The sequence below is a fragment of the Photinus pyralis genome, unplaced genomic scaffold (genome assembly GCF_008802855.1).
Source record: "Photinus pyralis isolate 1611_PpyrPB1 unplaced genomic scaffold, Ppyr1.3 Ppyr1.4_LG1, whole genome shotgun sequence".
In the NCBI taxonomy this organism is placed as follows: Eukaryota; Metazoa; Arthropoda; class Insecta; order Coleoptera; family Lampyridae; genus Photinus; species Photinus pyralis.
In genome coordinates, this window is record NW_022170249.1 from 6872435 (window position 1) to 6897880 (window position 25446).

Consider the following 25446-nt stretch of genomic DNA (forward strand, 5'->3'; position numbering starts at 1 on the left):
TCCTTTGTCTTTCAGCATATGAAATAAAAAATTGGAAATTAAAATTGCTACCCTCTTAAATTTCCATTCTGCAAAGGTGTGTGTGCGAAAGATTATAGGTATACATAGGTGAAAAGTCAGCCCTTCGTTGTACAATGGGTAGCGTCCTGAGTTGCGTCGCGACGCTTTATCTAATCAATACAAACACGAGGTTTAAAATAAGGGTTGGCTTACTCTGCTATTGTATAGTTTCCTGATAGAAGGAAACCCTTAGTTCGTACCTACCACCGTGTGTTGTGTGGTTTTACAAGAACAGTCTAACAAATTTTCTTTTAACAAGAAAAGTTTCTTTATTAACAACAACAAATTGAATTTGTAAAACGTATATTGTAGGAACCCACACATGTTGATTTGGATTCGATGTACCTTTTTTTGACTCCTCCACCTTCCCATCCCTAAAGGCGAACAATTCTTAAAATTTGGTTATTTTAGGATATGCTTTTGTAGCGTAGCATTTCCGAAAGTAATATAGTACTTCTCAAACTTTTGCGTTGATTCAAAGCAATAATCATAATAATAGTAATAAGTATTAATAATAATATTAATAGTAATAATTACTTCGGCTAGAATTTCATTTGTTATACTTATATCGTCATCACGAGAATTACGGACTTACTTTTAATGAATACAAAGTAATGACAGAAACATTATAATTAAACTTTATAACCACTCACGCATCTCCCTACTGTAAGCGGGCCTCACCCCAATTGGAAAAACAAAGCCGCACAGCTAAAACAATAACGTCAGAATGTATTTATTGAAATATATAGGTAACGATTTAAGACTAGATCAAAACTACGTCAAAAAATCGACAGAGATCGTAATACTTACTTACCATTTGCCCCTTTACCAACCTAGAAGGCGATATTAAATTTCCGTATAGAAATTGGGATTAGCATTGAACGGCACCATGCATTGCATGCGCAATCTGATTTTTTTATTAGTTAGGTATATACGATATGTAAATGAAATTTTGGGAATACGCTTTTTGTAAATCGTTTACGTTTACTCTTTTAACTATTTCGCAAGCGAAACTGAAGCGACAGCAGCATTTGTAGTGCCGAACACCCTTCTAATGAAAAACAAAAAAAATGTAGAAAGCGAAGATACTGGGTATCATCTCATTAAACAGAAGCAGAAAACGGTATAGGTAATTACCATCTTGAAAGAATACAATTATTTTATTAGTTTGTATTTCAGGGATTTAGCACAGACATGTCAAGTCGATTTTATGTAAGAATCTTCTGGCTTATTCCCACGAGTTCACGGTACGGGAATTTGAAGTTTACGGGGCTTCGCTCTTTAAAAGCTTCGTACCTAGACCCACTGGAGTAGCGACCGGCTTACAGTCTGCCATTCCGAATCGCACCTGGAAGTTGATAAAACCTCGCTGATACACAGCGATTTTACCCCCTTTTGCCGAAATTAAGTGCCCAAGCGTGTGCTTCACCTCGACCTCTTTCGACAGAAGTTCACCAATTTCGGAGATCTCGATGGAAAACACATTATGATGCAGTTAGTTACCAATTTACAGCGTTCCGAATTTTAAAGTCAAATAAAAATGTTATTACCCATTTTTGTAAATGAATAAAATTAATGTACAATTGGAAGCTGCCTAATAAAAGCGACCCCTACACGATCAATATTTACGTCAATATATTGTACAATATTTTGTGCAATAGTATTACTTGGCCAACCCACACGGTGCAATATTATTGTTCAATAAATTAGTTCGCATGGTGATATTTATGCAGTCAACATGTGGAATAATAAGAAGATAGTAAGTTGTGTGGCTATAGCTTTAGTTATAGCTTAAAAAAAAGGAAAAAAAGACGCGCAGGTGGATGAAGGAATGGTTTAAAAAAAGAAATAAGTACACTCATGAAAATCTGTTAAATGAACTAAGAATGAATGAACCAAGTGATCTTCACAATTTTCTGCGGCTAGACAGCAGGTTATTTGATTAACTACTGGGATTGGTTGCGTTGCACCTGAAATCCAAACAAGTTAAAAAGTAATCGTAAACGATTTACATAAAGCGCATTTCCACTTGCATTCATTTCCCATTTGTAAAATGCAACTTCTATTAAAATCGTAAAAATCCGGCCACAAATATGAAAGATAGCGTTGCACATGGGCAATCCATTTTTGACGTGCTACTTCAACTTCAGTTTATGAGAAGAATTTCATTTCAATGCTTTTCTAAATAATTTTGAAATTAATGTTAGATTTTCCTTTGTTCCAAGCGCCTAAGTATCAAATTTCACTTAAATGCTTCCATAGATAAAAAAGTTGGCACTGCGCATGCGCAAAATAAAATTTTGAAACTGGCGCTAGATTTTCCTTTATCCCAAGTGCCTATGTATCAAATTTCGTTTAAATGCTTCCATAAATAAAAAAGTTGGCACTGCGCATGCGCAAAACCAAATTTTGAAATTGGCGGTTGATTTTCCTTTATTCCAAGTGCCTACGTATCAAATTTCATTCAAATACTTTTATAAGTAAAAAAATTTGCAATTCGGTGTACAAATGGTCGAGATGCGAAAAGGGTACTATGAATTTTGAATCGGTTCGATTCAACTTTTGGATTGAATTTCATGCAATTCAACGGAGATGTAAAAGCGATCGAACATTTCTAAACAAAGTTATCGTTCACACGGACACATAGATGGACAGACAGACAAAGGAACAGACGGACAGACCAACAGGCAGACGACAGATAGCAATGCAAAATTATAAACGATCTCTAGGATCGTTAATAAACGGCAAAAGTGTAAAATTATGGAACATGTAAAAAACGGTTTTTTGTTTTTTTTACAATAACTTTTTTTGTAAGCGGTACAGAAAAAATTCCTTCCTTGGTACAAGACTCGACACCATAACGAACCAAATAGCGAAAAAAGTAGAACAATAGCTCTTAAGATAAAGAACTAGTAGCGTCGCAAAACGAGCGGACGGACGGACGGACAGCCGGACGGACGGACGGACGGACGGACAAAGTGGCCACAATAGCGCATTTTTTTTTATTTTTGTGGAAATGCGCTAAAAAGGGATACTATAATGCGAGATGCTGTCCCTCCAAGTCAGCGTTTATCAATAACACTACGTTATCTAGCTACTGGAAATAAATTTGAAGATTTAAAATTCACAAGTGCTGTATCTCCACAATCTATAGGCATAATCATTATGGAAACTTGCACAGCTATAATAAACTGCCTGAAGGATTACATCAAGGTAAGTAAAATACAACGATTACTGCAAAGTTAGTTTATTTTGTATGTAACAATTATTCACATTTTATTGAAAATGTGTATCTTGGGAACCAATGGCTGTACAGACTTCGCTGTAGTCTCAAATTGTAGCAAATTTAGTCTACTTTCAAAGATTATAAAATAACTATACCGATCAGACCCTACCTTCGCCGAGATATTGAGTAAAAACTGAAAAAAGTCCGAAAATTTCATGGTTTTTTGGATATACCGCCGATCGCACAGCACTTTGGAAATTGCAAATCTGGTTTTTTATTGTTGGTTTAGGTCCTAACAACATATAAACAATTTAGAACGACCGGACCTTTTGCAAGCACGAACCCCTTCCCCTGTTTAAATTTACAGGACTATAGGTAATTGTTCATCTTGTACCTTTAATATTAGTATTAGTAATTAGTAATATTTCATGTATGATTTTTTAGTTGTAGTTTAATTGTAGTTTTTAGTGATCCAATTTTTCTACCATTGTCTTATATAACGAAACTGTGAATAAAGCAATACTTACAAGTAGTAGTAGTAGTAACAAAGAGTTACTTCGCATATGTTTATTAGCGTGTAGAAAATGCGTGCAGAAAATATTTTTTTTACATAGTCATGAAATTATCGAACTTTTTTAAACGGAAAATCGTATGGAAAGTGGTACTTTTTTTCACGATTTTTACTATGCGGTTCCATGGAGTTTAGTCCTGTCTATGAACAATAGCATCCATTTTTGAGTGACAGTAAATCGTGAATGTCAATCAAATTATTCAATTGTGGGTTATTATGGATCACTATGCAAAAAAAAAATCGTGTAAACACGTGTTGCAAGTTGTTAATAAACAAACGAGATGATGGCACACATAGATAAGCATCTAGGCATCTCTATCTTTATTTTTCACTTTGAAGTTTGAAGTTTGAGTCATTAACTCAAAAGAAGGAGATCAGAATTCTACACCAGAACCGGTAGTCAGGGGCGGATTGTGGCAGGAACTTTAAGGGGGCATGGCGCGGACTACTATACTAGAATAGGGATTAATAAAGAAAATACTTAAGTCCATTCCAATTAAATGCTAAATTATCTTTGATTTTAAGACTTTCTAAAACGCGAGTGAATGTTCCCATCTAGACCAAGAGCTCGCGTATAAAAAACCGCATGATAAGGTACCAATGGTTCAAGTATTGAAATGGATAGTGCGTAAGATAGTAAAATAATAACCGCTCGTCTGCCGCTGGTAAGTGGTCACCCGAAACCCCTATTATTTTGAAAAAATCGACTCACAATCTCGTTATTAGTACCAAGTTGAAATATGTGTTAAAACATGCGGAAACATCATTAGTTAACGAAACCAAATTGGCAGACCCGTTGGTTGGTAGCATTTTTGAGGCAGACGCAGTTAAATATGTTCATGTCATCTCCTTTCGGCGCATATACTGTAACGCGGTAGAGTAAGACGCGTGCTACGGTACGCTTAATTAAGAAGTTAACACCAAGAAATTTAATCAGATTTTCATTTAATAATAAAATACGCATATGTACTCTTCTTAAGAAAAATTCCCATACCCATAATAAAATATAATATAAATATTTTAATGTGTATAATAAGTCCAGGCGTCATTTTGGCCGAAAAAATTCCTAGGAAAGATTCTTTTTCGTTAATTGCTTCGTTTTATCATCATTAACAATAGCATATAAAATTCTTCCAAAAATTAACCCGGAAGTATATTTTTTTGAGCTTGTCCAAAAAAAATGGGACCATTTTGTGTTTTATTGCAAAATAACTCAATAACTATCGTTTTTACGTAAAAAATAGTCGTATATGAAAATAAAGAGTTCAAAATTTTCAACATTTTATCTATTTGCCTTTTTTTGTAGTTCCCATAAATCCGCGACCAGCTGATAATAAAAGTGGCGATACCCTCCGTAGCGCGCTCCCATGCATTCTTCTTAGGTATTCTTTTTTAATTTCAGCTGCATCCATTAATATGAAGTTAAAATATAGTTGTAAAGAATTGGGTATTTTACTAAATTAAGACATTTTTGGAAATATACAGCGATGTTTCGCGTACCGGGAAAGGAGGGTAGTTTATCAGAACTTTCCCACCCCGGGCATAACTTGGTACAAACGTCTGGAAGCACAACATACCAAGAGAATTTATTTTGCTGGCACAATCCATTCAAAATTTAATTAAGTAGTTACGCGTGTTTGTTGGTGCATTAGCAGGTGCATAGTTCACGTTAGGTCTGTTTAGTTTTCAGTAACAAGTTAACTTTGACCAACATTCAGCAAGATATTTCTTAGCGAAGGTACCTACCAGTATACTTTGTCTGTCTTGGCGGTGCCATTAGGGGCATTATCTTATGCGGTAACTTTAAAAGGACACTTTTTTTTAACCGAACCCATGGGAAAATACTCTCAATCTCGCTTAGAACGTGAGTGACGATTTTATTTGTTAAGAAGTAATCGAGATGGGCTTGAGGGAAACATGATAACAATTAGAGGAGAACTTTAGAAAAACTTAAAAACAATAAGAAGCCTTGACAAACTTGCCAATACATTTCAAAAGTTTGAGTTACATTCTGGATCAAACAAATAAGGCAAGAGCAAAAGGAGACCAACGAACAATTAAGTGCAATACGAAAGGAGAATATCACGCTTAAAAAAGAAATAGAACAACTGAGCAATAAAGTCGAAACCCTAGAGAGACGGAATAAAAAGGAAAACCTGATAATATCAGGAATTCAAATTCCAACAAATGACGACAAGGAAATAAAGAGACAAATGGAAAGATTTATAGCACAAGAACTGAAAATGGATGTGAAAATTAGGAATGCCAGCAGAATAACCGACAAGGTGTGTGTAATCCAAATGGAAAATATGTGTGACAAACTAGAGATACTAAAGCACAAGAAATTATTGAAAGCCTACAAGGATAAAGTATACATAGAGTCCGAACTGACAAAAAAAGAATTAGAAATACAGAAGGAGATAAAGCAAATCTCAATGGAGGAAAGACGAAGAGGCAACTCCACAAAAATTGGATACAAAAAGCTTATTATAAATGGTAGCGAATGGAAGTGGAACGAAACGGCCAAAGCCCTCCAGAAAACCAACAACACAACGACATCAAAAAACTAAACACTAGCACAGACTATCCCACAAACGGTAACGACCTCGCGACGAATAGGATAATGAGAAGTGATAAGCTAACCAACACGAAGCAATCGAATAAACAAAGAAAAGACCTAGCAAAAAAGGAAAAACATAAATGGAGGATAGCCACCTGGAATGTAAGAGGACTCAATGGGAAAGAAGAAGAAATAAGTGACGAACTTAGAAAACTGAAGCTAGATGTCATAGCTATAACGGAAACTAAACGGAAAGGACGAGACGAAATCAAGCTGGACCAAGGTCATGTAATGCTAAGCAGCGGAGTCCCACAAGAACGGAGAGCGGCCGCAGGGGTCGCATGCATAATACATCATGAGTTAGCGAAAAACATAAGGAAATGGGAACCACACTCTGAAAGGATACTCACAGTGGAACTAACAATGGATGATCAAACCACAACGATCATAACTGTATATGGACCTGACGAAAACGAAAAAGTAGAGGTAAAAGAAAACTTCTGGGAAAAACTTAACCAAGTAACCGAGAAAAGTAAGGGGAATATCATAGTGGCGGGAGACTTTAACGGCAGAGTGGGTAACAAGGATACACATACAGGAATACTGGGGAATTACGGAGAATGCACAAAAAACAATAACGGAATAAGGTTAATTAACTACTGCCAACTAAATAACCTGGTAATAACAAACACCTTCTTCCAACACAGAAACATACACACATACACGAGAGTGGGTCCAAAAAACGAAAAATCAATCATTGACTATATTTTGGTAGAGAGGCAAAATAGAAGAACAATGAAGGATGTGCGGGTCATGCGAGGAGCAGAACTATACACCGACCACTTCCTGGTAGTAGCTACATTAAAGAGAGAAAACGGCAACGACACGAAAGTAAGAACAAAAGAAAATAAACCAGCAAGCCCTAACATCAAAAGCTACAAACTAAGGGACACAGAAACAGCAACCTTGTTCAAAAACATGTTAGCCAAAAAAACATACAATGAGATAGAGGTAGAAAATATAGGAATAGAAGAAAGTTGGAAGAAATTTAAAAATAGGATACTTGAGACAGCAAGGGAAATATGTGGGGAGCATAAGGGTACAAGAAACGACAAAAAAACAGAGTGGTGGAACAAAGAAATTAAAGACGAAGTAAAAGCAAAGAAAAACCTATGGAAAAAATACCTACAAAACAGGACCGAAGCAAAATATGAAGAATACAAAAACCAAAGAGCGAAAGTCAAAAACATGGTGAAACAAGCAAAAGAACAAAGTTGGATAAAATTTGGCGAAAAAATGGAGACAAACTCTAAAGAAAACCAAAAACTTTTCTATAAAGTACTAAAAAACATGAGAACTGGAAAGCAAAAACAAATATCATCAATAATGGACAAAGACGGAAATATACTAACAGAGGATGATGAAATCATGGATAGATGGAAGGAATATTTCCGGGATTTACTAGACCACAGAAGCAACGAACAAAACAATAAACACTCTGAACAGACGAAGAATGCAACAGAGGATGAAACAGAAAAGCCAATCACAAAAGAAGAAATAAATGAAGCCATCAAATCCCTAAAGAACGGGAAAGCGCCAGGGTATGACAAAATCACCACAGAAATGTTAAAAAATTTGGACGATAGAGGAACGGAAATGTTTTGGAAATTATGTAATAAAATATGGGACGAAGAACAAATACCCGAAGATTGGAAGATTGGATTAATTGTGCCAATATTTAAAAAAGGGAATGCTCGTGATTGCAATAACTATAGAGGAATAACTCTACTAAGTGCAGCACTCAAAACCTACGAACGAATCCTACAAAAAAGACTTAGCGAATATACGGAACCAACCCTAGATGAATCACAGAGCGCTTTTAGAAAAGGAAGAGGAGTGCAAGACCATGTTTTCACAATAAAACAAATAATAGAAAAGACCAGAATGAGCAGAACAAAAACTTACCTAGCATTCGTAGATCTGGAGAAAGCATTCGATAAAGTACAAAGAGAAACAGTATGGAAGAGCCTAGAAAGAAGGAAAGTAGACACCAAACTGGTACGTGCAATACGGAGTATCTACAACAACAACATAAACTACGTTATACACAGAAATAGGATCTCCGTAGGGTTCGAAACACAGCAAGGACTGAGACAAGGAGGAGTGTTGAGTCCGACACTGTTCAATATATTTATGGACGAAATCCTCACAACATGCAAACCAAAACTGCAAAAACTACACATCGGTTACAAGAAATTAGAACCGATAGGAATAACTCAATGCCTCTTCGCCGACGACCTAGTGATAGCAGCCAATACAAAAAACGGACTACAAGGTAACATAAACAGTTGGAATGAAACATTGAAGACACACGGCATGAAGATGAACATAAACAAAACAAAAGTAATGATTATATCACAGGGAGAGGAAGAGGTGCTGAATATAACAGTAGACAACAAAGTAATAGAACAAGTGCCAAACATAAAATACCTTGGAGTGAACATTGAGAGGAATGGTAACCAAAAAATGGATGTAGATGACAGAATAAATAAAACCATGAAACTTTACTACGCGATGAACCAACGATTTATTAAGAAAAAAGAAATAAGAACCAAAACAAAAATGACCGTGTACAAAACTATATACAGACCGACTCTAACATATGGCAGCGAATCGTGGGTGCTCACAACGAACATGAAAAGCAAATTACAAGCAGTTGAGATGAAGTTCTTAAGAGCAGTGAAAGGAGTAACCCGAATAGATCGACTAAGAAACACCAGTATAAGAGAGGAGCTAGACATAGAATCAATACAAGAACATATAGAGAAGAAACAACTGAATTGGTGGGGACATATACAACGAATGAACGAAAAGATGCAAACGAAGACAGTATGGGAAACAAACATAAAAACAAGGAGAGGACCAGGAAGACCAAGGGAGACATGGAGCAATGAGGTGAATAAAATAATAATAAGAAGAGGACAAACAGTCAAAAATGCGAAGGAAGTGGCCAAAGACAGAAGTGAATGGAAGAGTTTTGTGAATTAGAGCATATGTTATTTTTGTTTCCTATTGTTAACCTAACAGTAAGTAGACAATATGTTAATGTTAACAACCTGTAATCCCAACACCGAAAGGTATAAGGGAATTTTCGATTATATATATTATATCTTATGCGGTAACTTTAAAAGGACACTTTTTTTTAACCGAACCCATGGGAAAATACTCTCAATCTCGCTTAGAACGTGAGTGACGATTTTATTTGTTAAGAAGTAATCGAGATGGGCTTGAGGGAAACATGATAACAATTAGAGGAGAACTTTAGAAAAACTTAAAAACAATAAGAAGCCTTGACAAACTTGCCAATACATTTCAAAAGTTTGAGTTACATTCTGGATCAAGACATACAGTATTGCCTATAGGAGAGTTCTAAAGACTTCTAACATGCAAAGTACTAAAGTTAGACTTCAAATTCAACTCCAGCCCCCTAACCCTATGATTGTGGTTACTCATATTTAGATTAGATTATATTAAAAACCTATTGCATTCAGATTAAGATCATTATTAGCATTAGAAATAAACCATTATAGGTACGCTCAACTTAACAGGGAAGCTTTAACAATAGTATTCGCTGTAAGAAATTATATTATTATCTGTATATGGACAAACATTTATTTTGAATTTAGAGACTCGTCCATTGACTCATACTTTCAATGAAAATTCAAAACTTCCAACTATGACTTCGTCCAAATTTTTATGTGGCTCAATAAATTTGATTACCAAATCCGTCATAAAAAAGCAGAGGAAAATATCAATGCAAATTTTTTATCCCCTATTACAATGTCTGAAGAAGAGAACCACATCGAAGAGGAAAAATATTTAATTTCCAGTGAATTAAATGGTCAAATTTCAAATTCAACGCTTAATGGAAGCATTAAATAAGCACCTTATTCAATGGTGGAAGTTATGATACACCTTCAAAACTTAAGATCAAATTTATTAAACGGAAAAAGTTTTGATTCAATTTAATAACAATTTGCTAAAATATATTTTTTTAATGTTCGGTTCGGCTGAAAAAAATATACTTCCGGGTCGAATTTTTGGAAGAATTTTATATGGTATTGTTAATGATGATAAAACGAAGCAATTGACGAAAAAGAATCTTTCCTAGAAATTTTTTCGGCAAAAATGACGCCTGAACTTATTATTTTATTATTGTATGGGAATTTTTCTTAAGAAGAGTACATATGCGTGTTTTATTATTAAATGCAAATCTGATTAAATATCTTGGTGTTAACTTCTTAATAAAGAGTACCGCAGCACGCGTCTCACTCTACCGCGTTACAGTATATGCGCCGAAACGAGATGACATGAAAATATTTAACTGCGTCTGCCTCCAAAATGCTACCAACCAACGCGTCTGCCAATTTGGTTTCGTTAACTAATGATGTTTCCGGATGTTTTAACACATATTACAACTTGGTACTAATAACGAGATTGTGAGTCGATTTTTTCAAAATTCATTTTATAATAGGGCTTACGGGCGACCACTTACCAGCGGCAGACGAGCGGTTATTATTTTACTATCTTACGCACTATCCATTTCAATACTTAAACCATTGGTACCTTATCATGCGGTTTTTTATACGCCAGCTCTTGGTCTAATCCTCTCTCCAACGACAAATGTAACGAGGAGCCTGCCGGGAGAACCGGGAATCTTGCTACGTCACGAGGCGAAACCTTTCCACAGCCGCTCAAAGAATATTCACATCAGAAGGAAGTTCATCCGTGAGAGTATGTGTATTCAGATTAATCTGCTCACCAAACCTTTCACTTCAAAAGACTTCGTAGAATCATCTGAATAAGTAGGTACCTGCATGTAAGTATTTAAACAATGGTACCTGTTTGTGAGTGTTCTGTAAAGACTTGATTTTTAGGGGAAGTGTTGAAAAATCAAATGAACCAGCCCTCAATGATTTCGAATGTTAAAGTATTGCTGTGAGAGTGAGTAAATAAATAACATAGATTGAGAAATGACATGTTGCCTTTTGCCATGTTAAATATTACAGTTCTTTAACCGTTTACCATTCAATTCATTTTATTTATTTAACCATTGATCTCATTAATTTGAGACAGCGGGAACTTGGTGTCCAGAAAACAAATAAACTTTGAAACGTTTAATAAATATACAAATAATAAATAGTTTTATTTTAAACACACCTTCTAACACAAAAATGGCACCTACCTAATTCTTTTAATTCATTCCTGGGCGCACTGACTAATACCCCCCCCCCCCCCCCCAGTCAATGCTGGAAGTAAAAATGAGGATCAATAGTATTTTAATTCAAAGTGCTATTCCAGATATTTACGTGTACAAGTAAATCGAATTGAATGTAATATTTTTATACGTATCTTATTACAGTACAGAATAAATCTGAAACAGCGGCAGCTAGTGCGTTTTATTACAACATAAATTGTTAGCTGACAATTGTATTATAAAATTTCATTCAGCAGGGAAATTTATTTTCGTATAGAACTTATGTAAGCACGATTCCTACCCACACTTTCTACTCGTCGAAGAAAAAAAATTTCATTCAATAACCTTGCCGATTGTAATAAAGTTATCATGAATGAACCGCTCGAGGGTATCGTCGACTGCGAATGCCTACAATTGTTACCAAATACGCACATTATGTAAGCAAGAAAGTCATTAACACCTGTTGAAGTTCGCTTTTAACCTTAGGTTATGGCAAGCAGGAGAACATAAGCGTAAGCAGCTTTCTCCACACCTGGATAAAATCCATATAGAATTCGCGTACAATACACACAGGTATCATTCATTCATTCAGAGAGAAGGTAATTGTTGTTCAACAGGTAGGCAACTTTCCGTAATGGTTTTGCGCGTGCACTTCCATTTTATGCTACCCTAATATGAGGATGGCAAACTAAAGCAGGTACTTTTCACCTGAGAACGCTTCTGCTTCACTTTTCACACTTACTCCTAATCGTGTTTGTCAACGTGCCATTTACCATCATTTTAAAAACGTGAAATATTAATCTTTGGGCTGTATAATTATTGCCTGTCTTCGTGAGTGACTATCCGCACCTTCCCTTATAAAATCAATTCGTACTTCCTGTGTTCACATTCTGAATGTGTCAGAATTGTTCATAATGACACAAGGTGTTTGTTATACGCATACAAAGTTGCATAAAAATAGGAGTTTTATTCGTATTTGAATTTCTCATAGCAAGTGTAGAGGCAGTCTATCAAGTCTTTGGCAGTAGCAAATTAAATAACAATTTTTGGGGCATTTTTCAAAAATGAAATTACTACAGTTTTGTCCACCCACTCGCCTGTTCGTCTGTCAGCGTTGAAAGCTTGTAAACAGCTCGTTATGGTGGTTATTAGTGCAGCAAGCAAGAAATAAATTTTTCGAACACCGCCGTTATGTCCCAATTTGAGGAAATAGTAGATTGTATGACAAGTAGGAAAAGTTGCATATTCCTGGACGATGATAGTGATTGTAAGCCGAGGCGTTAGCCAATAAACCACGGTCGTTTATAGTAAACGACACTTATTTAGAAACATACCGTAAATATGCAGCCGTTCGACCATCCAATTTTCACTGCAATAGGTTTTTCTTCAAATACCATAATGGTAAAGGATTTAAGCAAGTAGTGGGGGTGCATACATTTGCCAGCATTCCACAAATCGTTGCTAACTTTTTGAAACTGTCCGATGCAAACCTTTACACGGGACATTGTTTTCGAAGGACATCTGCGACAATTTTGGTAGATAATGGTGCAGATTTGACTGTTTTAAAACGTCACGGCGGTTGGAAATCGTCGAATGTGGCGGAAGGATATATAGAAGAATCCTTAAAAAATAAAATGGATGTGGCAGAGAGAATAGTTACTTCAATTTCTGGCGCACATATTCAGTGTAAGGGTGCAAGCAATGTTGGCGTCTCTACTAGCACCATCTCCAAAACAAATACGGAGTCCACTTCTTCAATTAATTATGAAGTAGAGTCGACATTGACTGGACTACCAAATTTGATTGGATTGGCAATAATTGTACTATTAATGTACATATTAATAGGCAATAAACTATTCATTTGCGTGTATAACTGTTCTTTTATTTTTTCATGCTCACAAGAATATAGATATTTTCCCGTACTGTACAGGAATTAAGATTCCCGTACAGTACGGAAATCACATGCTTTGTGATGACATAAACAAAACAATAATATGCCATTTTTCTGACTATCGACTAAAAATCTATGTTGTCACCAATTTCGTTAGGAAAACGGTACATTGCCTTGATGCACAGGAACTAAATTTGATGCTCTTTTTGATAAGTTCTTCCGTTATACTCCAGATGACTTTTTCTCTGATAAATAATGTTGTGTTGTGTAAATTGAGGGAGCATTTATCCAGAGAAAATTTCTTTTCTTTACCCATTAATTTGTTCTCGTTTTGTGCGGATTTATTTAACTTCAAGTTACAAGTTGATGCCCGTGCACCAACATTAAATGTTTTGTTTTGCTTATTTTGTACTGATATTTGCGATACTTTCTACGTGTTGTGCCTCGGACTTAAAGACGACGGGCTAGTATGATGCTTTCCGAATGCGATTTCAAAAATGAAATTGTGATCGTTTTGTGTATCCACCCCTACGTTTTGTGTCCTATTATTAACAGCGGTATGGTATCTTTAAGTTCTTAACAATTTGGCATCAGATTTATGCTTGGTTTGTGAGCCTGCTCCTATGTAGTTTCCACATTTACCTATACGCGCCAATATTAACGAGTATAGCAAATGTTTAATTTGTATTTACAAGTACCTATATACTTACAGGCCAAATAAACTGTTCTTCATTAATGATAACAGCTTTGATACCAAAACACGTACAGTTTTACTGTGGTTACTTTAACGGCCACCAGAGTTACAGGATTTCTAGTTCCGAGGTTTGTGTGGGCCGAATTTGTAGTGGTCTTTGGATTGTTCTTAAGTTTCTGGTCGTCTAAGCCATGCGATAAAAAGTTTCCGTAGAAGGCGTGAGTCGGCCTTTTAAGCTGATATTTGGTCTGATAGAATTGTGATTTGTGGAAAAAAATTCTCATCATAAGACAATAGACTTTCGCTAAAGCGTTTTTTTCCAAGTACATATTATTGGTTAAGTATCACTGTAATTTTTGATTGAAGACCAGAAGAATAAAATGCGCACGCATTCTGCACTGTTATTCTGGATTTTAATAAAAGCGACAGTAAATATAGTATGCTTTTAGGTTATGATGAAGGGATATTAAATTCGTCCGCTATTCCCCGTAAGTTTCTTATGGGATTCTCTTCCACAAAACCAAAGTGTTCAGTGTCATATCCTCCGTGAAAACTGAGGGTTGTTTACGGTGTCTTATGTGCATCGCATTTAAACAACCACTAATATTAAAGTAATTAACACAGAAAATAAGTTTCTTGCCCTCCTTAAATTGGCACTATAGCAATTGACAATATCAACTTTTTCTTCAATTGAATACTTTCCACACGAACAAAAGTAAAAATACGGAAGCCAAAGCAATAAAATATTCAAATTAATTAACTTTGCAGTCAGATCTTCATTTGCTTTAAGAAGTTATTTTCGTTGCATAAAATTAGGCGTCCTTCAGATGTGTTTTTGTCATTTAAAAGTAGACATAGGGAAAATAATACACACAAATCCCTATGTCTATTTCTAAGTAAATATCACTATACATAAAAATCAATAGACATCAATAAAATTAATTCAACCCTCGCATTTTCTAAAAAAAATACACGTACGAACATTTTCACCTGAGAAAAGTGATTTAATTGTTGGTAATCAACGACGACCATCCACCAGACGAAGTTAATCAGCCAGTATTGTAGTTATTTTTGTTGCAAGACCCGTAAAGTATCATGGCAAGTTATAGTGCCATACTTTTAGATCTGTTTACAAAAAGCGAGAGTTTGCGCCCGGTAGGTAATAAAACACTTTCGATTTATTAGCAGTGAACGCACGTACATTCACGACACGATGGCAAATAAAACGACTTTTAATAAAAATTTTTGTAGGTGTTATGATGTGTATCTTAGGTAAATTATTACATCAGTTAATTACAACAAGATACACGTAATAGCTACGCATGTTTTCCATTTTCCCATGAGTTAAACCTAATTGGACTAAAGAATGTCATTTGAAAAATTTATGTAGAACATCGGTACATCGTACATCTATTAATAAAAACTTGTACGTTTTATCGTTATTCAATTTTTAACTGGTTGTATAGTTACACCAGACAAAGAATAGCAATTATACAGTGCATTCCAGATTCCAGTTAAAATGAACCACCCTTATGATATTGAAACTGCAAAATATCGTGAAACACGTCAACCTCGGTTTTCCGAGGGTCGCATTTCTATAGGTAAAGATCAACCCCTTGTCAGTTATCTCCGTCCCATCAACACTCATTTTAAAAGTTTTGAATGGGAATAATAATCGAGTTACGCACTGTGGTTTTATTAACAAACATATTTGAAGAATTATGTTTAAAAAATTGCTATTGAGACCTGTTTTCAACTTATCAGGGAGAAACAACTAGTGTAGTAATCTGTGACGGGTTGTCATTTTAAGAATTAAAAAAGTAATTTTTCGAATTTGTATTTTGTTCAGCATGGGAAAATTTACACACGTACCACTTCATAGCAAACGTGAAAGGAAGTATGTCTGGAGATAACCAGCGATATCAAGAAACGTATTGCGAAAAGCGAGCAGCGCGATCTTGAAGTCTGAAAGTTTCGTTCCATTCTGTTTAAAGCCGAGCATGTGACCAAAATGTAGGTTTACTATGCGTTTAAAAAGGTACGCTAGTCGAGTTCTGGGCTTCTGAAAAGAAGGTTCGTTTTTAGTGAGCGATCATGTACACTGACTGTGCGTACGTGAAACTTTTTCTACCGTTGAAGTTTCAACTTGTTGCTCTTCGTGAACCATCGCATACCGTTTTTAGTGCACTGAAATTGAATTCTTAGCGAAGTTATATAAGCAGCAACCTGCCATTTTGTGTATCTGCGAGGATTTGCATCAGTTTCCATAAATAATTTTGTTTGAAGCAATTTAATATTCCTAAAGAAATCGACCTAGGAGAACCATTTGCTTGAACAGATTTTGTATTGTACTTATTGATAAGGATCGAATCCAAACAAAGGGTTTTGGTCATATTATTTCATTGATGCGAAAATTTGCAGTTCATTTTAATGATAGTGTTCCCTTGGTTGGATTAAAAATGTGTTTAGTATACAGAGGTGTGTATATTGTAAACAGGAGAATGTAACAGTAATTCATTATGTAGTAAAAATAAAAAGAGACAAATCAAATTTAGCATTGACACGTGATCACGAAATAGGTATTGAATTTTTTGTATTTCTCTTTATACCAATATTTTACATTCAAGAACGTGTAATGAAAAATGAAACTGGATCACCTTTGTTTTTATTATTCAGTCAATTAAATGCGCATGCGTATTTATTTGAGTTCAATCAAACTGGAGCATTAGATTTCGAATTTCAGATTTTAACAGGAGATATACTTCCGCAAGGTAGGGGTTATAAAAACATGGTTATTACTGAGCTAGCCGTGGGTGAATTACTAACGCTCATTTTGATAACGGAAAAAATAAAAAGGAGCAAGAGGAGATGCTTGGCTGATATGAGGGGGAAGCTAGAGGACTATTTGGAGGTAAGGATATTTGGGTCTTGGAGACAATTATATAGGATTCTTAAAGGAAAGAAGTGAACACGTAGGAAGTCCAATGTGTGGAATTAGGACCAGAGCAATATTCGAAGGAATCACATGGAGTACGACACGCTCATTCTCTATGAAGATAGCACAAAAACAAAATATAATACGAACACAGTAAAAAAACTAAAACACAAAGTGGAATTTAGACACAAAAAGAGAATAAAAGAACCCACAACAGTACAATAAGGGCTGTGATGCAAGCTTTAAAAATATAATTGGTACGCAACAATCCGACATCAAGATAAGAGATATCAAATGCGTTAGGCAAATTGGAGGTATCACAATACATATTTGTTGTAATGCGAATTACTGTTGAACTACTGCTACACAAAAAAGACATTCCATACAGGAAATTAATAGTTATGCTTATGTATGTTATGTTATGTAAATTACATCATGCGGACGTTATTGTTGGTATCGGCACCTGTAATGACAGATCATCCTATATGAGTTAAACGTCAATTTTTTTAAATGTGGTTGTTAATTTGGATTGAACACAAATTCGATCATATTATTTTAATTTGGTCAATGTTGATTTGCTTTTATGCTTAATTAGTAAATAATCGCCTTATATTTTGATTGATTTGTTGTTTAGTTACGATCATGTTAAGAAAGATTAGGGACCATCTAGAAATAATTGCGTTGTATTTTTTAAAAGTTACTAAACACAAGTACGCTTAAATTCGATCTTGCGATAGGGATTTCCTGCAATCTAATTAATTTGAAGATAAGCAGGTGTTCGCCGTAGTAAACACAGGGATAGTTTATCGAAGATGCATAATTGTTTGACACGAGTGGGGCGCCGGCGTTCTCTCGTGGCTAAAGGGAATCCGATTGGCGAACGTTGAAAAAATGATAAAGAACTACGATGGGAAGGAACAGAAGAGAAGAATGCTTTACATAGGCGTAGCAGGTTTTAAAACGGGGCATTTTGGTGAAAGACAGTCAGTCTTGGTGGTTGCAAAGTTCCCGTAGAAGAAAGTTTAGATGGTGTTCAAAGAGATTTTAATTCGCCTTTATAAAAGTGAATGTTCTAGTTCGATCGAAACCTCATTATCCACCATTAACACACTCAATTAGGTCCATATTGGTGGTGGATATCTTCACTTTGTCGGGTACTTGCAACACTCAAACTACTTCTCCGTATACGTGACACAACTTAACTCGGTTGGCACAGACTACCACACATATAGCCATATTACATATTTCTTCATTAAGGGAACTTTTTTGTAAAATATGAAATTGGTCATCATCTTCTTTAAATACAGGATTAATTAAATGTCACATACTCAGAAAAAACCGGAGTTTGTTCTAATCTGTCTAACAAGAAAGTAGACTGATGTTAATCAAGTCGACAATCTCTCCACCCATCACATACGTCCGTTTTAACTTCAAATATACATTAACCATTTAAAATTAACGAGATGTGCTCAAACTCTATCCTCCATAAATGCGAGAAAGTTTACCTGTAGGGTACGTGAAGAATCATCGCACGATACTAAGAAAAATTTGGGAAATAAGCCAAGCTTTGCACTCCTGAATAATGCGAATGCATCTTTTAAAGCTTTTTATTGTTCTATGGTTCATCAACTTCCTACAAACCCCACGCGTAGTCCCACATTTTCCGTATTTATCAATCGCTACCGGAATCAAGCGCACCATTATTTTCTCAATCAGAGAAAATACCTACTCGCTCGTAAAAGCGTCGATACCCTACAAAACAAACGTCATTCTTCTTCAAATTACGTTTGATTTAAAACACGTCAGTGCTTACACAAAGGCTGTCGTTAAATTAACGTACTGTCGCGTTATAAATTTTATTACCTACTCTATCGAAGATGGTAGTGGAGGAAGTCGGGAAGCGCATCTCAAGTAACCTTTTTGCATGCAATTTAAAGCTCCGTTACTTCTGCCACTCAAAATATCCGTACTAACTCCAATGGTCATTCATAGCTCGAAATAGCGATGGTATCGTGCCAATGGTACATTGAGTACGTGGGTGGATGCGCTTAACGGGCTACATCTAAGCTACACCCTTAAAAATAATGATGTAGAAATAAATCAAAAAGTATTCACTTTTTTTTACTTCATTAATGACCGTAAAACTCATCAGTGTTCCAGTGAACCTAATAGACACATGTACGTCTACGTTTAACATGTTTTAGCTAAGTATAATGTCTTTTGAGGGCAGTGGATGCTTAACGAAGCGCAGCGTACTGCATGTAATTCGCATTGCTTCGGGCCATTTCATTTTACTGCACATAAACATATGGACATAAATATTTAACGATGGTATGATGCAGATGGGGGGTGACCAGTTCCCAGAGTGATCGACAACACCATTGTTTTTACTGCCAAGCTATTTTGTACTGTAATTGTCAAAGCGGTTTACGAGACAATATTTCCTTTTTATTCTTCTTAAATGAAGCATAAAAAGCGGGACATATTGTGATATATCGTTTTCATGTCTGCAGACCATTATCTGGTCTGGCTTCAAAAATGACAAATGTGCAACATTCGATTATTGTCCCACACGGATTTAAGCGATTTACGTTTCGGAAAACAAGCTCTGACATACTTACCTAATTCTCGACTATGCCATTAATGAATTATTATTAATGGCGGGTGTGAATTTTCACGAAGATTTCCGAAAAAGTTTCAACCAAAAAGAACAGACTATATATTATTGATTTGACCTTCAGAGTAACTGCTAAGTCCAAATTTTCAAAAACCTACCTATTCCACTTTCCCACAAACGTTTAACTAAAGCCCCCAAAAGGATTTGAAATACTTCAATAGTTCAATGGGTCAAAACTTCTATTCGAGATAGCATGCCGTCTTCAAAAACTGTTCGGCAAACAAAGGCATGTACACGTTATTTTGGGCTAAACACCGAAAATAATTATGGGACATCATGTATATGAGAAAATTTCAATTAATTTAGTGCAAATCTGGGGGATTATTTACAAATAAGCACAACATTAGTTTATTCTATTTGAATTTGAGTGTCAGTGTTGTTTTTCCCTTTGGAATTGTTTGTAATTGCGAAATTCTTATTTAAATTTTATGGCTGCGGAAATTGTTTATTTAGATTTGTGTATTTAACGGTAACACGTGAAATTGCGTGTTAAAGCGTAGAGGCACATCTAGTTGTTTGCGATAAGTAGATTTTATCGGACGAAATTTAACGCACGTGTTCTTATGACTCTCAGAAGATGCGTTGTTTTACCATAAGCGCGTTATTTCGGCGTATAAGTGTGGTGTCTAATTGCGATTGGCGGTGTTTTTGAAGTTTCTTGATGAAGCAGATTTCGATGTAGTGGGGGGGGCGTGGTTTTCTTGGATATCGGAGTCAAAATGGGGGGCGAGGCTGCTACTAGCTGTTAGTTTTCGCGAAGGTCGCGCTGGATCTCGGGCAGTTTTAATGGGGTTCGTCGGTTGTGTGGTGGGGTGTTCGGAGGAGGTTAAGCAACCTTGGCGTCGTCGTCGAGTGAGGTGGTGGGGGTTTGTGGAAGGTTTTTTGAGGCGGTTTGCCCATATTCAGAGGAGGGTTGTTCGAGTGTAGGTGGGTAGGGCAGTTGTGTGCGTGGTGGGGGTTGGAAATTTGTCATCCGGGCGGCCACCAAACATTTTTAATCTTATTTATTAGGTCAGTCCGAGTCATTGAGCTCAGTTTATTAAAGAACAAGTGAAGTAATTCTAAGATTTCTTATTTTAATTGTCACCGTCTGTGTGCGGAGTATTATTTATTTATTTATTTATTTTCCCTCTCTTAGTTTTGGGCCCTCAACAGGCATGCGCCCAATTACAGAGTGACCCGCATAATGCTATTTAGAGGTGCCTCTGCAGAAGGTCTTAAGTTGGTCTATACTACTCCGGTATTTACCTTACGAATTAGGAAAACTGCAGGAAAACCTAATTCGGAGTAGCCGGTAGAATGCTCGGAACTGGTCTAAGGTAATTTACATCTCCGGCACAGATGAAAAATTCACCTCAACCCAGGTTCGAACACCCGACCTCCGGATTTATATCCACAAACAAACTCTGTAAGATTCTCTTTCTTTCGGTGATTTAGTTCTAATTGTTGCATGTTAATCAATTGATTGTGTGGCTATTGGAATTCTTTATAGATAGAATTTTTATATCAGATTTTTTTCTATTGGTGCCTAAGATTTATTTCAGGGGTTGATCAAAAGTTGTGTAATAAACCGAGGCCACCGAGTCTCTTAGATTGAAGAAATTTAAGTCAATATTAGGATTTTCTTCTAGCAGATGTTGGATGTGTACGAGGAGAGATGATAAAATTCTAAGTTTCAATTTTGATTTCTGTTGAGCTAGCTAGAGAGGTGTTTTGTGCGTGGCGGAATACATTTGAATGGCACGTTCATAATTTATTTTATAAAACAGCAAACAGATCAGACCGTAAGATTTCAGATTTTATTAAATATTGCAATGGCAAACGGCCACTAAAACCATCCAAAACTACCTGTTCAGCTAGCTTTACAAAAACTAAAACTCCATCACATTTTTTTAAATGAAAATTTTGATTATAAGATTTTCCAAGGCACGTCCGGAATCTGCTAGTCGCTTCCTTTACAATTCCAAAGAATTATTTAACAAACACCTGATATACTCCTGGGTACGAATAGAAAAATGATTTGTCTTAGTCTTTTGTATTTTTTTGTAAGGTGTCCTTAATTATAAAATTAATTGTACCTTTACTTGTAATATATGTCCTGAGAAAGACAGATATCCGCTCATGCAGAGCTACATAGTTGCCGGAGCATTACGGTAGTAGGTGAATCAAATTAGATAAAAAAAGCAACAACAGAACAATAAAGAGTGTTGCAAAGTTTACAATCACCAACACTGACTGTCTTTCACAAAATTAACTCGGTTACGGCTGACGGGCGTACACTCAAAATGTGCCCATCCAAAAGCTTCGCCTAATAAGCCTCGTTTTCCGTCTGTTCCCTCTCCGTTTATTTAAATTTGCGTGATCGATGAACTCACACCTGTGTTTTCGTACGGCGAACAAAACACCTGTTTGTCTACAAACTAATTTATTTTATGCTGCGATAGCGAACTTGCTATCGCAAGACCGGAGATAAACATGAGATAAACTTTTATAACCCAAACTTTACAATTACAAATCAAAATGAACAAATCGATCATTTAAACAAAATTAAACATCAAACAATTCTATGATTCAATAATACAAAATAACATTGACCTCTAATTTAAATATTACGATCGAATCTGTGTTCAATCTAAATTAACGTCCACATTAACTAATAAAATATAAAAAAAAACAACTTTTATTAAATACATTTGGAAGCTACACTCTTAGCCTTTTTTTCAACATAGTCGCCATTCATATTGGGGCACTTATCATAGCGTGGTACAAGTGTTTTCATTCCAACTTTGGATAAATTTGCCGCCTGAGACTCTTTAACCACTGATTAACGCCAGCTTTAAGTTCAACATTACTGTCCAAGTGCTGCTGTGTAGCGAGCGAGCTCTTCATCGCTGGAAATAGGTGGAAGTCCCTCGGTGCTAGATCCGAGCTGTATGCAGGGTGATCAAAAATCTTCCATCCAAAATCATTCAAGAGCTGTCCAGTACGGTTGACTGTGTGAGGACAGGCATTGTCGTAGAAAAACAATACTTTCACCAACTTACCAGCGATGAAGACCTGGTTCGCAACGCAGCGGTTCGGTAGGGAACATGTTATTTGCGCTGACGAAAAAACACAGAATGGCAAAATACACGATTAATACCTTATAACAACCATGATTGTCGCTATTTACAAGGACGTTAGCTCGGCTAAGGTTAATTACCTGCGTTAGACCGTGTGTAAGTGTAAGTGTAAATTAAAAAAATCAAAACCGTTAATATTTCTAGAGTACTACGTGAATATAGTAGTCATTTGACATTTATTTCATTATAATCTTGCTATATAATCGATAACATAGTACCCAAAAAGTTAAATACCACATTTTTCGCAAAGTTTGTCCAAAATAAATCCATACTAGTCTAGTCTTAAAATGAGAGCACTTCAAGGTATTGGTCCTTTTTTGAGCCGAATCAAATTTCTTTTTCGTCTTTTCTAATATTGCAAAGACAATCGCAGATTGCAATCTAGCATATTTTTACAACGTTTAACGAATAAAACGAAATTTTACCCAACGGGAAACTATAAAAAACGTCATGCGATGGCAAAAATTTACCTAATCCATATTCATTGGTAATTTGTCAAGAATTATTAATGGCTCAATATTTTTTTCAGCTTTTAAATCACTCCAAAACAGTTTGTCGCCAATTTTATGGTGACTTGACTGCGACCAAGTAGCAAATTTGAGAAACTTTCAAAGGCGTTTGAACTTAGTCAAGCGCTTATATCAAATGTCTAATTGGTGGGCGAGCCTCAACAGACAGTTGTAAGGAATGGTCCAATAGTAGAATAATAAATAAACCTAGTGATATTTAAGGCAATAGTAAATCAACCGAATTTACATTGGAACAATTTTATTGGTTTGGGTTAACACCGTAAAATATTCATTCGAAGCAGTTTAATGCTAGATAATCGTGATGTATTTCCAGGCGCTTTAATTGAAATTATTTCGAGCCACAATCTGATGGGACGCGTGCAACTCGGATGCAACGCCCAAAAAATTCAAATCACTTTGGTAAAGCGGAGACGAAACCAGTCAAAAATAAGAAAAAAAGGTAGTACCCAGCAAGGGAGAAGATGTATCGGGCTTGACCTATTCACATTAATTACATTTTTATTGTCCTAGTCTCTGTTAAGCCCTCAAATATGGAGAGACCGCTTTAATTAGTGTATTTGAATTTAACGAGGAACTGGTTTTTTGTTTGTGCGTAGGAATGCTTAACTTCCATCCAGCATGAATGAAATAGTATTGTGACGGCATTCTTTTAAAACGCATTAATGGCCATCTTAATCTGACGTTACCGATAGAGTATAATTACGTGGTGTAAATCAAATTGTAGGTTTAATAGACAATTTTAGGTGGGCATGAATAGGTGAAAGTTGTCACTTCTTACAAACGCATTTATCTCTTTTGAGATGAGATGCGTGACTGATTTGAAGTGCGTTTGGGTGTATGGGTATTGTGTTACATCGTTTCAAAGTAGGCCATGGTTTTGACACATGCCTTGTATTGTCAGCGTGCACTTTTGTCAACAAGAGGTTTGGGCATTTGTTTTTACTAACTGTAGACGTTGGGACAACCGTTAGTGGTGTAGTCGGGTCGGTCCTTTCTCATCTATCTGCCCGTTACCTACCTCTTCGGAATCGGAAAGGGGCCGTTTCAACTTCGAATTGTACCTTAATGGACTTGAACTTCCATTATTATTCATTAAAAAGTTATTGCTTTCATCTTACATAACAATGTAGTTTATTCTTATTATGACAGGTAGGTAAGTGTTTGACATGATCTACGATGCATTTATTATAAGTACTATAAGCAGGTATGCCTGCCTTTTACATACAACAGTAGTTTTTTTTAAACGAACGCATTATCACGATCGGTTTCAAATAAGAATTTCATCTCTTGGATAGTTTATGTTAATAATTACAAACATGTTGCGATGGGTAGGAGTTTTAATAGTATATTATGATACAAGTATATAAGTCAGCTTTAAAGCACGCGTCGTGTAGTGTTTTTTCCCTGGTTTTTTCTAAAACTACTTTAGAAACAACTACTTTCGTCTCTAAAAAGGGCGAAAGTGCTCTCTAGTGAGGAAAGTAAACCATTGCTGCGTTAATCTTAATAATGACATTTAAAATAGAAACATACTCGTATCTAGATTGCTATGTGTCAAACTTCATTATTGCGTACGATCATTTTTCAATTTTGATTGTAGTTTCAGAAAAAAAATTATGTGTAAAACTAGAGAAGAAAGTGGAGTTTTTCAACTCTCGTTCAGTGACACACTCGCTACGCTAGTGAGTCAAACTTTGAACTCGAGTCATTGATCGAGTTGAAAAACTCCACTTTCTTCTCTAGTTGTAGCAATAAAGGCACTTATGCATATCATACGCTATTTATTTATTTATTAGACCTGCAAAATTAAAAAAAGGATTGATTTTATCTCACGGTGTTCTAATTAAAGGTCTCAACAAAAAGAATGTTTTCTACCAACTACCGCCCTTTTTTCTCGCCCCTTATCCAAGTAGTGTTCGTTAA